The 18,267-nt window shown below is 41.4% G+C and overlaps 1 protein-coding gene across 11 annotated transcripts in view; it reads left to right on the top strand.

The window, feature by feature from the left end:
- ROBO2 (roundabout guidance receptor 2) overlaps nucleotides 1-18,267 on the top strand; it is a 1,226,656-nt gene that overhangs the window by 337,126 nt on the left and 871,263 nt on the right. The gene's annotated exons all lie outside the window — the stretch shown is intronic.

The raw sequence follows: 18,267 nt of genomic DNA, 5'->3' as shown, positions 1-18,267 counted from the left end.
GATTTCATTACAGCATTTCTTCCCAATAACCTTTGGGAAAGAAAATCCTGGATAGGATGGGCCACTGATATAAGCCAGCAGTGACAGTGTTTACGTTCCTAGTTAGCTGAACAGTTTCTAGGAAAATCCAGAATGATGCCAGTCTGTGAACTCAAAATATTGTTTTAAGGATTGTAACTTCGTTGACCACAAATGATCCCCTCAGAAATCTCTTGAGATGGCCTCTAAAATAGTTATCTGAGAGTTGTGGCTGCCCTTTTGAAGAGACCGAGTGACTGTCTTGGAAAACCATAGTACGTTTTGTCAACTGGTAGCAAGGGAAGTGTTGCCTGCCTAATCTCTTGGAATTTATATTCGGGTGAACAGATTCATTCATTCATTCAATCGTATTTATTGAGCGCTTACTGTACTAAGTGCTTGAACAGATGGGCCTCAAGCTCTTCCTGTCCTAAAACAGGATGGTCTAGCAGGCATAGACTGTAGACTTTAGAGAGTAAGCTCTCTGTGGTCCAGGAATGTGTCTATTGTTATATTGTACTCTACCAAGTGCTTAGTATGGTGCTCTGCACACAGTATGCACTCAATAAACATGATTGACTGACAGTAGAGACGAGAGCTCCAGGTGGGAGCTTTGTTCAAACACGTTCGTGGCCCCAGTCTGAACCTGAGAACACCTCTGGGCTTTAAAAAACCAACTAAATTAGATGGACCTAAAAGAGGCTCTAAGGAAGGTGTAAGTGCCCTCAGATGTGAGAAAAACAAGAGGAAAACAAAAAGATAAAAAATGGGGGAATAGAAGTGAAAGGTTGGGTGGAATAATGGGGACACAAAAATTAAGGGTAGGTAGGAGGAAAATAAAACAGCATTTACTTATTGAATTTCCAGTTTTCTCATGGTTTGTGCAGAAACTTTTCTTTTAATTTTCTCCATCCTGTATCACACCAAATGCCCATGCTTATTCCCCAGAAGTCCACTAATAGAAATATGTGAATGAGAGGCAAATAGAAAGGCTATTTAACAAAATGAGATATTACTAGAATTATTAGATATTACTTGTGGGCAGGGAATGTGTCTGTTTATTGTACTCTCCCAAGTGCTTAGTACAGTGCTCTACATACAGTAAGTGCTCAATGAATACAATTGAATGAATGAATAGAATCTGAGAGAGTTTGCCGTTCATTTTCAATCTCATTGACATGAGAAGACAAGGAAATAAGTCATTCATTCATTCAAATGTATTTATTGAGCGCTTACTCTGTGCAGAACACTGTACTAAGCACTTGGGAGAGTACAATATAACAATAAGCAGAAATATTCCCTGCCCACAGTGAGCTTATAATCTAAATACTCTAGGCGTTCATGTTATGGTCAGGGAATTTGTTTATTGTCAATTGTACTCTCCCAAGCACTTAGTGCAGTGCTCTGCAAGCAGTAAGTGCTCAATAAATATGATGGAATGAACAAATGAATAGATGAACTAAAAGTCAGGCTATGAACAAATAGAACCTTTAGTAAAATAATTCTTGGCTTACTAATTGACTGAAATATGACCTCAACACAGTTATTGGACTCACCCAGGCTATGCAATGCAGCGTGACTCAGTGGAAAGAGCACGGGCTTTGGAGTGAGAGGTCATGGGTTCAAATCCCGGCTCCACCAATTGTCAGCTGTGTGACTTTGGGCAAGTCACTTCTCTGTGCTTCAGTTCCCTCATCTGTAAAATGGGGATTAAGGCTGTGAGCCCCCGTGGGACAACCTGGTCATCTTGTAACCTCCCCAGTGCTTAGAACAGTGTTTTGCACTTAGTGCTTAATAAATGCCATTATTTATTATTATTAGGTACTACAGCATAGCCTAGAGGAAAGATTTTGGATCTGGGAGTCTGGAAATTAATCATATTTATTAAACACTTATATGCACTGAGCACTGTAATAAGCACTTGGGAGAATACAATCCAACATAATTAGCATAAACATTCCCTGTCCATAATGAGCTTACAGTCTAGAGGGGGAGACAGACATTTAATATGAAGATCTGGGTATAGTCCTGGCTCTGCCTCTGGCCTGCTCTGTAACTTTGGACAAGTTACTTCACCTATCTGGACCTCAGTTCTCTCAACAGTAAAATGGGGATAAAGGAGCTGTTCCTCTAATCTTTTAGACCGTGAGCCTATGTGGGGCAAAAACTGGATAAAATGATTGCCTGATTATCTATACCATCCCTTGGCTCATAGGAAGAAGTGATTAATATATTCCATAATAAAAATGGTGTTATCTGTTAAATGTTTATTATGTGCCAGTCACTAAATAAGCAGCTGAGTAGATACAAGGTAATCAGGTTGCACTTGGGGCTCACAATCTAAGTGAGAAGGAGAACAGGTACTGAATCTCCATTTTACAGCTGAAGGAACTGAGGCACAGAGAAATTAATCAATTTGCCCAGGGACACACAGTAGACAAGTGGTGAAGCTGGAATTAGAGCCCAAATCCTCTAACTGTCAGGCCTTTGATATTTACAGTAGGCCATGCTAATAACATGACTATGATGATGATGATGGTGATGATTGCTTTTATTATATGATGATGGCAAGTGTTCTAACAATGGATGAAACATTTTATACACAGAGATAACTTTAGCATATTTGAACCATTGTTATTATTAGCACCAGTTGCTAGCTTCCCTAGGAAAGATAACTTTTAAAACGTATGCTTACCATTTCGTCTACCCTGCACCAGTTTAAAGAATGAGATAATCATGGTCCTATAGAATGATGGTTATTGGCGCCTTGTGCTATTAATTGAGTAGCCACAGGAGTGATAGAAGGAAAATTCAGATATCATACTTCAGGGTCAGGATTGCTTTTTGCTGGCAATAGTCATTTGACCATTGTTTTTCAGAAGTTATTGTTTTTAGAAGAACTGATTACCAGAAAATTGTAAGGGGGCTGAACGTGTGAAATTGCTACTGAATATTAACTGGGGAAAATTGATATGATCTGAGACTTGTTTTGTTTTACAATAGTTCTCCCAATAGTTCCCTTTATCCTTGCTAATCTCTCTGCCTTCCAGCATGGAGCTTTCTCTTTGAAGTTATTTTTCTTTTCTCTTTTTTACACTTCACTGAGTGTTTCTCCTAGGAGAGAGAAACTTGGGACCAAAGTTCACAGCTGTTTACCATCCTCTTGTCTAACACACGCATGACAGAGTGTTAGCATAAAAACATCCATCAAACTGCATGCACTTTTACTCCTAGGAAAGAAAAAGGAAAATCTAGTTTATAGTCCTTCTTAGGGAGTCTTTGCCATTGGTAGAACTTTCTCAGTGACATATTTTAGTATTATCAGTAGACTAGGACTTGCAGAAATATTGTTCCGTATTAGAACCCCTTTTATAGCTGAATGGTTGACTTAAAAGCTGTCCTTGTCACTCCAAATTTTTCAGGCATCTTTATTGGAAATTATCTAGAGAAAATTCACAGTACCAGCTGTGATTGCAAAAAGTGACTATGAAGGCAAAGCATCTGGGAGGAAAGAGCTCAGTTTTCTTTTCTCTGTGCAAATAGAGAGGTAACTTATGCATTCCCCTCCTTGATCCACCAATCTGTCATCTCCTTCCTAGCTGGCTAGCAACTCCCAGTTGGTAATTGAAAAGTGGGCTAGATGCTGACTGCAGAGAAGGGACCTGTGCTGTTCATTTTTTTTTTTTCTTAACTGGTATCTGTCTAAGCGCTCACCATTGCCAGGCATTGTACTCGGCACTGAAGTAGTTATAAGATAATTGTATTGGACACAGTCCTCATCCCTCATAGACCTCAAAGTCTTCATCCCTGTTTTACAGATGACGTAACTGAGGCCCAGGAAAGTAAACTGACTTGCCCAAGGTCACAAAGCAGACAGCTGGTGGAGTCAGAATTAGAAACCGGGTCTTCAGATTCCCAGACCTGTGCTCTTTCCACTAGGCCAAATTAGGAAACTTTCCTGGACTGGACTCTGATGGGTTTCTTCTGATTTTATCAGTCCTGGGAAGAGGGAGCAGATATGATCGGTATAAGGCTAAATGGGGGAAACTTGATTTTCAGAAGCTCTTCTGATAGTCAAAATGTGATCAGAAAATCATTAAGCAAAAAAATAAGGCCTTGAGCATATTTTTCTCTGAAACACTCCTGGATTTTTAGCTGATAAATCTGTGCTTTTGATGTTTGTGATATTCATATGAAAGCTGAATTTCTATGATTTTACTTTAGTGCTGCATATTGGATTGAGTATCTACCTGTCTTCCCCTAGGGGCCCATGTTTTCAAACCTTGTCAATAGTATGTTTCATGAAAAGTTCAGAAATAATAATTAGATTATTCTGTTGAAGTGGGGAGTGAGGTTTAAAGAAAGATAGATAATCTGTAGTGGATTTTTTTACACTTAGGGCAGCATAATATTAGTCACAGGTTCAGCAGGAATCATGTGACACTGTATGCAGAGTATTTCCAAAATAAAATAAGTGAAAATAAGTGACCTTCAGAGTCAGAGTACTAGACTTTGTGAACTGTGTTTAAGGTTTTCACTAGAGACTATGATTTTTCTAAGTGTCAAAGAAATTTCTATTAAGGATATTCCCAAAGGAGAGAGTGGTTCAAACTTATTCTTCATGATGGCTTTGACTCTTGGAGAACTGGCAGATGTCAGAGCATGTGACAAGACAGGCCAAGCAGAACTGCTGGAGAACAGTGCTGATAAGGCATAGGAAAAGAATAGATTATCTGTTTAGAGCAAACAGATTATAAATAAATCTTCCGTGTTAATCAAGGCTATTACATGCTTTCTCTGCCAAGCATGTAGCTAATTCAGTTGGAATCAATTCTGCTTAAAAAGAAAAAAAGTGTTTTCTTATGTTTTTTTTTAATCATCCCTCGATAAAAATAGCCTACTATTACTATTTACTTTTACTATCACTATTTACTATTATGACCTTTTTTAAGGGACTTTTCTAGGATGCTGCTTTATTCTCATCTTGTCTATTTTCCCGTGCCTTATAGTAAAGCAGGTAAATTGTTTTTCTGGTCTCTAGGGGTTTGTAGAGCTGTTTAAGCCACGTAATTAGGCCCTTAGGGTACCTGGTATTATTACAGGATGCTTTCAAACTAAAAGGGCTGAAAGTGAAAGAAGTTTAAAATATAAGATTTATAATTCTTGAAAAAGGATCTCTAAACTTGAAGAAGTATGATATGCTCACCATTAACTATTGAGTATACAGGAATTGAGGGTGCAGGAGGAGGGATAGTCTCAGCATGGTATAATTTTCCAAGCAGCTCCCAGGCACCAGGACTATTAAGAGGGGTGGGAGGATACTGTGCATAGGTGTGGAGTCCCCAGTATTCATTCATTCAATCGTATTCATTCATTCAATTGTATTTATTGAGCGCTTACTGTGTGCAGAGCACTGTACTAAGCGCTTGGGAAGTACAAGTTAGTGACATATAGAGACGGTCCCTACGCAACAACAGGCTCACAGTCTAGAAGGGGGAGACAGACAACAGAACAAAACATGTAGACAGGTGGAAAAAAAAATCAAAGTTATCAGAACAAATAGAATTAAAGCTATATGCACATCATTAACAAAATAAATAGAATAGTAAATATGTACAAGTAAAATAATCAGAGTAATAAATCTGTAAAAAACATATAGACAGGTGCTGTGGGGAGGGGAAGGAGGTAGGGTGGGGGAATGGGGAGGAGGAGAGGAAAAAGGGGGCTCAGTCTGGGAAGGCCTCTTGGAGGAGGTGAGCTCTCAGCAGGGCTTTGAAGGGAGGAAGAGAGCTAGCTTGGTGGATTTGTGGAGGGAGGGCATTCCAGGCCAGGGGGAGGATGTGGGTCGGGGCTCGATGGCAGGACAGGTGAGAACGAGGTACAGTGAGGAGGTTAGTGGCGTCAGAGGAGCAGAGGGTGTGGGCTGGGCTGTAGAAGGAGAGAAGGGAGGTGAGGTAGGAGGGGGTGAGGTGATGGACAGCCTTGAGTATACTGCAGAGAAGTTCTGAAGTGGTGATGGTTCAGGTCTTCCTGGAGTACCAGGGGTGAGTGGCGACTGGGGAATGGGAGAGTGATGGCTCCATGGTGGAAGAAGCTTGGATCCCCCCTCCATTCTGCAGGGTTCACCCCAGATACAGGGATCACTCCAGACCGTGGGACTCACGCTGGAACACAAGACTCACCTCATACCTCAGGATTTGATGTGGCAGTGGACCTTTTCTGAACCACAGAACTCATCTCAGTCCACCTTATAAATCTGGGGAGGAGCGGGAGAAAGAAAGCCACTGTGATGGTCCATGGATGTACTGAGGCAACAGAGGCTTTATCATCATCAACAATCGTATTTATTGAGCGCTTACTATGTGCAGAGCACTGTACTAAGCGCTTGGGAAGTACAAATTGGCAACATATAGAGACAGTCCCTACCCAACAGTGGGCTCACAGTCTAAAGGGGGGAGACAGAGAACAAAACCAAATGGCAGCAAACCTTGTGACTCCCAGGCCCCTACCCTGTCCCCATGCAGCAGACAATCAGCAGCAAGCCTTGTGACTCCCAGGCCCCTACCCTCTCACCATCAATCGTATTTATTGAGCGCTTACTATGTGCAGAGCACTGTACTAAGCGCTTGGAAAGTACAAATTGGCAACATATAGAGACAGTCCCTACCCAACAGTGGGCTCACAGTCTAAAAGGGGGAGACAGAGAACAAAACCAAATGGCAGCAAACCTTGTGACTCCCAGGCCCCTACCCTGTCCCTACGCAGCAGACAAATGGCAGCAAACCTTGTGACTCCCAGGCCCCTACCCTGTCCCCATGCAGCAGACAAACGGCAGCAAACCTTGTGACTCCCAGGCCCCTACCCTGTCATCATCAATTGTATTTATTGAGCGCTTACTATGTGCAGAGCACTGTACCAAGCGCTTCGGAAGTACAAATTGGCAACATATAGAGACAGTCCCTACCCAATAGCGGGCTCACAGTCTAAAAGGGGGAGACAGAGAACAAAACCAAATGGCAGCAAACCTTGTGACTCCCAGGCCCCTACCCTGTCCCCATGCAGCAGACAAATGGCAGCAAACCTTGTGATTCCCAGGCCCGTACCGTCATCATAAATCGTATTTATTGAGCGATTACTATGTGCAGGGCACTGTACTAAGCGCTTGGGAAGTACAAATTGGCAACATATAGAGACAGTCCCTACCCAACAGTGGGCTCACAGTCTAAAAGGGGGAGACAGAGAACAAAACCAAATGGCAGCAAACCTTGTGACTCCCAGGCCCCTACCCTGTCATCATCAATCGTATTTATTGAGCACTTTCTATGTGCAGAGCACTGTACTAAGCGCTTGGGAAGTACAAGTTGGCAACATATAGAGACAGTCCCTACCCAACAGTGGGCTCACAGTGTAAAAGGGGGAGAAAGAGAACAAAACCAAATGGCAGCAAACCTTGTGACTCCCAGGCCCCTACCCTGTCCCCATGCAGCAGACAAACGGCAGCAATCCTTGTGACTCCCAGGCCCCTACCCTGTCATCATCAATCGTATTTATTGAGCACTTACTGTGTGCAGAGCACTGTACTAAGCGTTTGGGAAGTACAAGTTGGCAACATATAGAGACAGTCCCTACCCAACAGTGGGCTCACAGTGTAAAAGGGGGAGAAAGAGAACAAAACCAAACGGCAGCAAACCTTGTGACTCCCAGGCCCCTACCCTGTCCCCATGCAGCAGATAAATGGCAGCAAACCTTGTGACTCCCAGGCCCCTACCCTGACATCATCAATCGCATTTATTGAGCGCTTACTATGTGCAGAGCACTGTACTAAGCGCTTGGAAAGTACAAATTGGCAACATATAGAGACAGTCCCTACCCAACAGTGGGCTCACAGTCTAAAAGGGGGAGACAGAGAACAAAACCAAATGGCAGTAAAACTTGTGACTCCCAGGCCTCTACCCTGTCCCTACGCAGCAGACAAATAGCAGCAAACCTTGTGACTCCCAGTCCTTCTACCCTGTCCCCATGCAGCAGACAAACGGCAGCAAACCTTGTGACTCCCAGGCCCCTACCCTGTCATCATCAATCATATTTATTGAGCGCTTACTATGTGCAGAGCACTGTACTAAGCACTTGGGAAGTACAAATTGGCAACGTATAGAGACAGTCCCTACCCAACAGTGGGCTCACAGTCTAAAAGGGGGAGACAGAGAACAAAACCAAATGGCAGCAAACCTTCTGACTCCCAGGCCCCTACCCTGTCCGCATGCAGCAGACAAACGGCATCAAACCTCGTGACTCCTAGGCCCCTACCCTGTCATCATCAATCGTATTTATTGAGTGCTTACTATGTGCAGAGCACTGTACTAAGCGCTTGGGAAGTACAAATTGGCAACGTATAGAGACAGTCCCTACCCAACAGTGGGCTCACAGTCTAAAAGGGGGAGACAGAGAACAAAACCAAATGGCAGCAAACCTTGTGACTCCCAGGCCCTTACCCTGTCCCCATGCAGCAGATAAATGGCAGCAAACCTTGTGACTCCCAGGCCCCTACCCTATCATCATCAATCGTATTTATTGAGTGCTTTCTATGTGCAGAGCACTGTACTAAGCGCTTGGGAAGTACAAATTGGAAACATATAGAGACAGTCCCTACCCAACAGTGGGCTCACAGTCTAAAAAGGGGAGACAGAGAACAAAACCAAATGGGAGCAAACCTTGTGACTCCCAGGCCCTTACCCTGTCCCCATGCAGCAGATAAATGGCAGCAAACCTTGTGACTCCCAGGCCCCTACCCTATCATCATCAATCGTATTTATTGAGCGCTTACTATGTGCAGAGCACTGTACTAAGCGCTTGGGAAGTACAAATTGGCAACATATAGAGACAGTCCCTACCCAACAGTGGGCTCACAGTCTAAAAGGGGGAGACAGGTAACAAAACCAAATGGCAGCAAACCTTGTGACTCCCAGGCCCCTACCCTGTCCCCATGCAGCAGACAAATGGCAGCAAACCTTGTGACTCCCAGGCCCCTACCCTGTCATCATCATGCACAGAGAAGTTAAGTGACTTGCCCAACGTCACACAGCTGAAAGTGGCAGAGCTGGGATTAGAACCCACGACCTCTGACTCCCAAGCCCGTGATCTTTCCATTGAGCCACGTTGCTGTGTTGGCCTTGCATCTGGAGTTATACCTTTTATTCACCTTACCCTCAGTCTCACAGTACTCTAGTACATTTATTTTAATACCTGTCTTTTCTTCTAAACTTTAAGATCCTTGTGGGTAGGGAACAGCTCTACCAAATCTGCTACACTATATTCTCCCAAGCACTTAGTATGGTGCTCTTCACACAGTTGATTAATTGAGGAAAGATCCCGGAATTGAAAATGGGAGTTCCAATTAGGATATTCAAAGAACATGCCCTTGGTTCAAAATGTAATCACACTGCCTGAACTGAAATTTTGCTGCCTTCACCCTCTGACACACCTCCCCAAAAATCTAACTTTTCCCTTAAATGGGAAATGTTCAAGGCATCCTAAGCATCTTATTAAGACAAAAAAAATTAAGAATGTTAAAACCATCTTACATTTATCAAAACTATTCTTTATACACGGCCCAATAGATGGGTCATATATCAATCGTATCATTCCAGTGGTAGCCATTTCAAGAACAGTGAGAATGTCCTAAGAACTTTCATTCTGAAATTTTCTGGTGTATCCCTACAGGAACCTCAGTCACAAGAACAAGGAAACTAGATCAGTGAAGTGCCACTGCTACTCTCTACCTAACCAGCAGCAGATGTCCTACCTTCAGGACATCTCCATCTGGATGTCTGCCTACCACCTAAAATTCAACATGTCCAAGACTGAACTCCTTGTCTTCCCTCCCAAACCCTGCCCTCTCCCTGACTTTCCCATCGCTATTGACGACACTACCATCCTTCCCGTCTCACAAGCCCGCAACCTTGGTGTCATCCTCGACTCCGCTCTCTCGTTCACCCCTTCATTATGTGTGAAGCATCATGGCATCGGGGTGGGGTGAGATGGGCATGACAATGAATGGAAAGGTGGGAGGTGGGTACCAGCCATGGCTCCATGGGGAAGCATCCCGAGGCTCACCTGTTCCACAGAATCCAATTGTAGCACCTTACAATGCCAATAGAGGTGAAAATATCGAATAGATTATTGTTCAGTCCTCTTCCCTTGGACTTTACAGACCCAGACATTGTACTGAGGCATTAACAGACTGTGATGAAAGGAAAAGTCATTGAAAAATCCATGCGTAATCAGTGAAACCTAGTATGCACTCAAGAAATGTTCAGCCTGAAATTAAGTAAATGCAAAACCTTGAATTATATCACCACATTTTCAGGCCACAGTTTAATTTAAGGTGTTTAAGTGTGTATCCCAGGGAACTGATGAGAAACAATTCCGTAAGCTTTGATGGGCAGGCTTCTTGCTAAACTAAAGCAGTGTGGCAATCTTCTGAAGGAGAGCCTTCCTTGTGATTTTGTAAATCAATATCCTGCATATTGGGGATGATTTGATTTTCTTACATTTCTATCTACATTGTGAATGGACTATCAGATCTTTCTCCATAGAGGTCATAGCTTGTAATTTTCCTCCTTTTGTCAATTCTTCTTGCTGTTTTGATTGCTTGGCTTAGGCTGTGTGATTGTAGAGGAAATGCTGGCAATAGACGATGCCATCTGGTATTTCAATGCATTTTCAATATGCTTCCCTTACTAGTTTCTCCAAATACAACTTTGGAATACTTTGCATATCATGTAATAAGTGTTTTTCTTTATTTTACCAGTTGAGTGATTGATGTATATGACCTTTGCAAAAGGTCTTCTCAAAAAACCTTTGTTAGTTTTCTAACATATACATCCAATCTGTGCAGTAACCCCAAATATTGATCCATGCAAGAGTAGAACAAGATTTTTAGTTTGTGAAGAAGCATTGATTCATAGCCATAAAGAAATATCAGGAGTTGATGACTACAGTTTGTTTAATCTTTATGCTATTCCTGAGGGTGCGGTTAAGGAATAGGCTCGGTTGAACCTGGAAAAGACAAAACAGTTATTTCCACATTAGAAAAATGAAATTTCCACCATAAGTTTTTCTTCTGCTTTATTCAAGTTTCTACCATGGGAGAACCTGTTGCCTAGTGGCATTTTGGAGGCACTAAGCAGTACTTTCACTTTCAGCTGCCTTAAAACGGGTGGGCCTGTGTGCAGCTGATCTGTCTCCTGTCCAGTACAGATATGGCACTAACTTTATGGCTGGTATTTTGATGTTCACTATCCAGTCTTCTTGTGACAGGCTCCTGGGTGTTAAGTTCTGGAGCTCAGAATCAGCTTCATAATCAGAGGGAAGAATGTGAGTGAGTTGGAGGAGGCAGTGCAAAGCTCTGGAACAAAGGCAAGATTTAGATTAGGCAGTCCCCCTGCCTCTCCCCCACTACTGGGGTAACTCTCCAACTTCAAGAAGAATTGGGGGGTCTTTTACAATGTATTGCATATGACTTCATTATATTAAATAGATTACTCCGTGGTACACACAAGATTCCATGTGCGTTTTGATGTCCAGAATTTCCAGAGGCCACCAGTCACCAAGCTATTCAAGTTCTTTCAGGGACTTTGATGCCTCCACCTCTACCAGAATGATCTAGGGAAATGAACATAATCTATAGGTCATTAATGAAAGTATTTAAGAACTATAGGATGATGGACAAAATTTTGCATTCAGACTCATAGTCACTCAGTATCATACCCTGAGAGTGCCATTCATCCTGGATATATGTGTTTATGAATCTTAACTTGGTGTTGCTTCAGATAAAGTATGGTCTGTATAATTTTGCTTCTCTTTATCTTATTTATCGAAGTAATACATTATCTCTATAAGACAGGAACATTTTCTATTTAGGAGGCTTGCATGACAGATACAAATAGAAACAGCAGTAAGATTTTTAAAGAATAATATTGCAATTCATCTTTCTCTTCCTCTCCCTCCGTTACTGTACATTTATATTAAAATAGGATTGCTTCAACAGTGTCAGGAGAAAAAATGCCAATGTAGAAGATTTGTTTTCTGTGTACAGAGGTTCAAGGGTTATTGAAAGAATTTTCCTATATATCAGAGAACATCCTTCATCTGAAGATCTTTGTTTCATTTATAGTATTTTGCGACCTATTTTTCTTTGATAAATAGTTGTAAATCTTGGAAACCTCAAACTTTTGGGGGACAATCTTAGTACAGTGCTTAATGAATGTCCCAGTGGTTATGCAGTTAGCAGAAAAAAGTAGTCATATATTTATATCCCTACATGGAATTTATGCAGCTTAGCTTTCACAACATAAGGTGTTTTTGATCAGTAGTCTTTTACCAGTGGGTCATGGTCATTCATTCAATCGTATTTATTGAATGCTTACTGTGTGCAGAGCACTGTACTAAGCGTTTGGGAAGTCCAAGTTGGCAACATATAGAGACGGTCCCTACCCAACAGCGGGCTCACAGTCTAGAAGGGGGAGACAGACAACAAAACAAAACATATTAACAAAATAAATTAATAGAATATGTAAATATGTACAAGTAAAATAGAGTAATAAATCTGTACAAACATATATACAGGTGCTGTGGGGAGGGGAAGGAGGTAGGGCGGGAGGGGTTGGTCCCATGTTTGCCACAAACATCCATCAATTATGGAGCCCCAGATAGTGGCAGATTTGGTAAGGGGATATGAAGGGAGCAGAGAATGTGGTTTTATAATAATAATAATGATGGTATTTATTAAGCGCTTACAATGTGCAAAGCACTGTTCTAAGCACTTGAGAGGTTACAAGGTGATCACGTTGTCCGATGTGGGGCTCACAGTCTTCATGCCCATTTTCCAGATGAGGTAACAGGCACATAGAAGTTGTGACTTGCCCAAAGTCACACAGCTGACAATTGGTGGAGCCAGGATTTGAACCCATGACCTCTGACTCCAAAGCCCATGCTCTTTCCACTGAGCCATGCTGCTTCTCTATAATAATAATAATAATAATAATAAAGATGATGGCATTTGTTAAGCATTTACTATGTGCAAAGCACTGTTGTAAGCGCTGGGGGGGATAAAAGGTGATCAGGTTGTCCCAAGTGGGGCTCACAGTCATAATCCCCATTTTACAGATGAGGTAACTGAGGCTCAGAGAAGTTAAGTGACTTGCCCAAGGTCACACAACAGACATGTGGTGGAATCAGGATTCGAACTCACGACCTCTGACTCCAAAGCCCATGCTCTTCCACTGAGCCACGCTATGTGTCTTTCTCTTAAAATCTAAGTTGTTATGAGGAATTTTCCCTCCAGTGGAAACTGGTCTGTGGGGAAAATTCCCATGAGAAAACTCTGCTTAAGGGAAAAACACCCAGGAATTCATTTTAAATTTAGAAACACAAAGCTACACCCGCTCCCCCGAGTTAAACATTGATAAGGGGAATCACGGTATCAGCCCCTGTTCCGTTGGGATGAATGGCACGTTGTCCTCTGCCATACTTGTCGCTGCCCAATCAGCATTTGTTGCCTTTGAAAAAGTATCTGATGTCAGATCCCTTGTTAATTTGGTATTCATGTGGAATATTTCATTTTTCTTACCTGGTGTTAGTTGTGGCCATTCAGTCCACCTCTCCCTCCTCCTCAAAAATGCCCAGTGGTTGCCCACACCCCTCCACAGCAAACAGAAACTCCTTAACATTGGCTTTACAGCACAGTTCGTTCCTTCATATGCTCCCTACCTCACTGGTTTGTCTCCATGTGTTGCCAACTTGTACCAAGCGCTTAGTACAGTGCTCTGCACACAGTAAGCACTCAATAAATATGATTGATTGATTGATTGGTTTCCTCCTACAGCCCAGCCCACATACCTTCCTCCTCCAATGCAGCTTGCTCACTGTGCCATGATCTTGTCTACCTCACTGATGACCCCTTTCCCACATCCTTATTACCTTTATTATGGTCGCATATCCTCCAAGAGGACTTCCCCTTTTAAGCCCTCTCTTCCCAAATTCCCTTTTCCTTCTGAATCTCCTATGCACTTGGATCTGCACTCTTTGGGCACTTTACTCACCCCACCCTCAGCCCCATGGAACTTAAATACACATCAGAGAAGCAGAGTGGTTCAGTGGAAAGAGCTCTGGCTTTGGACTCAGAGGTCATGGGTTCAAATCCTGGCTCTGCCAACTGTCAGCTGTGTGACTTCGGGCACGTCACTTCACTTCTCTGTGCCTCAGTTACCTCATCTGCCAAATGGGGATTAAAATTGTGAGCCCCCCGTGGGACAACCTGATCACCTTGTAACCTCCCCAATGCTTAAAACAGTGCTTTGCACATAGTAAGTGCTTAACAAATACCATTATTATTATTATTATCCATAATTTATTTATTTAGATTAATGTCTATCTCCCACTCTAGCCGGTAAGCTTCTCTTTGCCCAGGAACATGTTTAGTACCACTGTCGTACTCTCCTAAACCTTCCGGTTCTCTGCACACAGTAAGTGCTCAATTCATTCGTACATTCATTCAATCGTATTTATTGAGCACTTACTGTGTGCAGAGCACTGTACTAAGCGCTTGGGAAGGACGAGTCGGCAACAGATAGAGACGGTCCCTACCCAACAACGGGCTCACAGTCTAGAAGGGGGATTGATCGATTGTTGTATGTGAAACTTGACTGGATGATGGTGGTTTAGAGGCCAAGACTTCCCAACATAACATGAAATAAAAGATTGGCAGCATATATTGAAGAATAGGACAAGGATTATGACTTTTGCAGCTTGTGAATTTTCCCCTAAGCCCCTACTACGGAGTTCAGCGCATAGCAGGTACCTTGATAAATTCTGTTGCTGTTGTTGATGCAGGTTAATTTGGGCCTCACAGATTGCTAAACATGAATTTTCAATAAAAATAGAACTTTTCATTTTTCTAGTTTCCAATTTTTTTTCCCCAAAGTTTCAGCTGGGGTTGCCTTTGAATACAGAAAGCATTGTTCCAGCAGTTGATGGATAAACACACATATCTTTCCAGATTCCTATACGAATTTTCAGATTTAAGTTTTTCTTTGTTAGAAATCTCATGATTTCTTTTCATTCTTTATTTCACTCCACTTCAGCAGATGGATGGAAACGTATATTGTTTGGAGAATAATAGTAAAAAATCCACTCATGATGAATGCTTCCTTGAAAAAAAGACTGAGAAAAGTTCTTTCTAAAAGATTGGAATTTTATTTTACTCCAGTGAAAAAATTTGGAAGACCATGTATCTTCTCCTCCACTGTCTTAAAGTTAAGAGCTGCTGATAATTGGCTAAAATGCACCTTTTGAGTGAATTTTAACTTGCTATTATTAGTTTTGACTTTGCTACATCAGTTTTCTCATGTAAGCTCATTGTGGGCAGGGAATATGTCTGCTTATTGTTTCTATTGTACCCTCCCAAATGATTGGTACAGTGCTCTGCATAAAGTAAGTGCTCAATAATATAATTAAATAAATGAATAATACCTGTTCTCCTTCCCATCTTACACTGAGTCCCATGTGTGACAGTCACTGTGTTCAGCCTGATTATCTTCTATCAACTCCTCTAGTCTGTAAATTTGTTTTGAATAGGGAATATTTCTGCCAGCTTGGTTTTACTGTACTCTCACAAGCATTTAGTACAGTACTGTGCCCACAGTAAATCCTGAATACATGGTATTGATTGATCAGAACAATGTCTAGCACAGAATATATGCTTAACAAATATCACACATTTTAGTATTTTTCCTAGTACTTAGTATAGTGCTCTGCACACTGTAGGCATTTTTAATATAATAATAATAATAATAATACTGATAATTGTGGTCATTATTAAGCACTTACTACGTGCCAGCACTGCATTAAACTCTGGGATAGATACAAGATAATCAGGATGGAGATTGTCCCAGTCCCACATGTGACTCTCTATCTAAGTAAGAGGGAGAACAGATATTTCACCCCATTTAATCCATTCTATTACTACCATAATAGGAGGGGAGAGGATGGAAGGGCACATTTAGTGGAGTTGTGGGAGTGAAAGTTCCAACAAACTTGTGTATATGTGCTTGTTTTTCCCACTAGAGCTTATGACATCAATTCCCTCTCATCCAAAGAATTGATGATCAGACCTTGGATGTAGTACTTTGTTTTCCATTAAAATAGGAAAGGGGAATTGGGAGGTGTGTGTTCACTTGGCACAGGGACGACAAAGGGCAGGAGAAATCCATTATGTTCCATTTTGTATTGTACTATTATCATTGTCTGGCCCCACCACTCCTACGTACTTTGTTCTTGGACAGACCCAGATGACCTCAAAACATCTAAGTCATGCAGGCTTTTGAAACACCCTTTGATGTTTGCTCAGGAGTTGCAAATCTACCCTTAATCAGTTGGGTTTAGCTTAATTTTAATCTCACGAGTTGTCATATTTAGCCAAGCTGTGAACTGAAGATATTTGAATTAAGCCAATCTTTTGGCAAGAAGAACACAAGCAGGGGGAAAAAAAGTCCCAGTGAATAGAAGCCTGAACCTCTGTAAGTATATTTGTGTATGCAAATTTGTAATTGGCTGGTGGAAGATAATATTGATATTTGTGGTTCTGTTGATAAGGGTAGTGGATGAGTTTTGAAGTATTTGGGGAGTCATGAATGATAAGGTGCAGTTTTTAGGCTGAGGGGTGGTGAGACTAGTCTGCTACCAAAGAATCCAAAGTTAAGGGTATCCTGAAAGTCCCCTATTAGAATTCTTAATTTATTTTATAAAAACAGAGTGATAAAAAGAGTTTTAGAGGAAGTTTAGTTTCCTGAAGGAAATCATGTCAGAGCATTCCCAAGATCCAAAACTACTGAAGGAAGTGATTTTTAAAATGCTCAATAAATATAGTTAATAGTGTTAATGTAAATAATCATATAGCCATGAAAGTATAATTTTTTAAGATGTAATTTTTACAGATAGGCACAAAGTCCCCAGAGAGAGCTTTACATTGCAGTAGAGGGGTAACTAATTTCAATGCACTTGGGTTGATGACCTTTGGGCATTTGATACTCACCCTACCCTCAGTTCCACAGCACTTACGTACATATCTATAAGTTATATATTCTAAATTATTTAATTAATGGCTGTCTCCCTCTCTAGGCCGTAAGCTTGTTGTGGGCCAGGAATGTATCTACCAATTCTGTTGTAGTATACTCTCCCAAGTATTTACTACAGTGCTCTGCACTCAGTAAGCACTTAATAAATACTATTGATGATGTTGATGAATGAAGAACCCCAAATCGGTGTATCATGGTGCTGTGCTGGGAATCTGCATATTCCAACTTACAAACTCTACATATGCTTACAACATATGCATGGCAAAATAAGAATGATACTGTGAAATGTGAAAGCTCTGTAAGGAATGCCAACTTTAGAATTCAATAGTGCAGACATAGAAAATTGCCTAAAAGCACTTATAACAGGGCTGCTGTAAGTTATTCCTTTATGAGGTCCTTAGTGGTGTAGACAGAACCAAAGTGGAGTGAGGAAACTTCAGAGCGTATCAGCCATATATGCTAGATTGTAAAGGGCACCAGTTGCATCTTCAAATAAGTAAAAAATACAATTGTGCCCTTCACTTTAGTGCAATGGAGAAGATTGACACAAATTGCTAGTCCTTTCCCTCTGCCTATCGAAAATAGATCCTGTGATTCTATAAGCTCCCTCTTGATTCAAGCCTGATAAGGCAAAATAAGAGATACAAGTCTGCTCATTTTAAAGTCATCTTTGGCTCAAAAGAAGAAATACCTCAATAATAACACTTTAAAAAATATCCTCTTCCTTGAATAAATGTATATCTCTGAGGTATGCATGTGGACTTACTTGGGTGTGTTTGTGTGTGTGTGTGTTGCGAGTACAATTCTATTAGAAGTATCCTGGTAAAAATGAAATGCTCCAGCGATTCAGTGCATTATTCTTCCACATATAAGTCAGTGTAGCCCTGGGGCTTTCACATCTTACATACACTCTCTGTGATTTAGATGATGTATTCTGTCATTAATCAGATACTTTCCCCAATACATAGGAATAAAACTGGAAGTAGTGCATGACAACTCAAATCTGCTCATTGTGGAGTACTTTATCATCAGCTAGAGTTGAGTAAATGCCACTGTTAATTCAATTGTAATTTTAAAAAAGTTTTAAACATTAATGCATTTTTCTTTTTTTATA

Source organism: Tachyglossus aculeatus, chromosome 24 (assembly GCF_015852505.1).
Source record: "Tachyglossus aculeatus isolate mTacAcu1 chromosome 24, mTacAcu1.pri, whole genome shotgun sequence".
In the NCBI taxonomy this organism is placed as follows: Eukaryota; Metazoa; Chordata; class Mammalia; order Monotremata; family Tachyglossidae; genus Tachyglossus; species Tachyglossus aculeatus.
The sequence above is the reverse complement of the archived record's forward strand: the minus strand, read 5'-3'. Positions and strand labels throughout refer to the sequence as shown.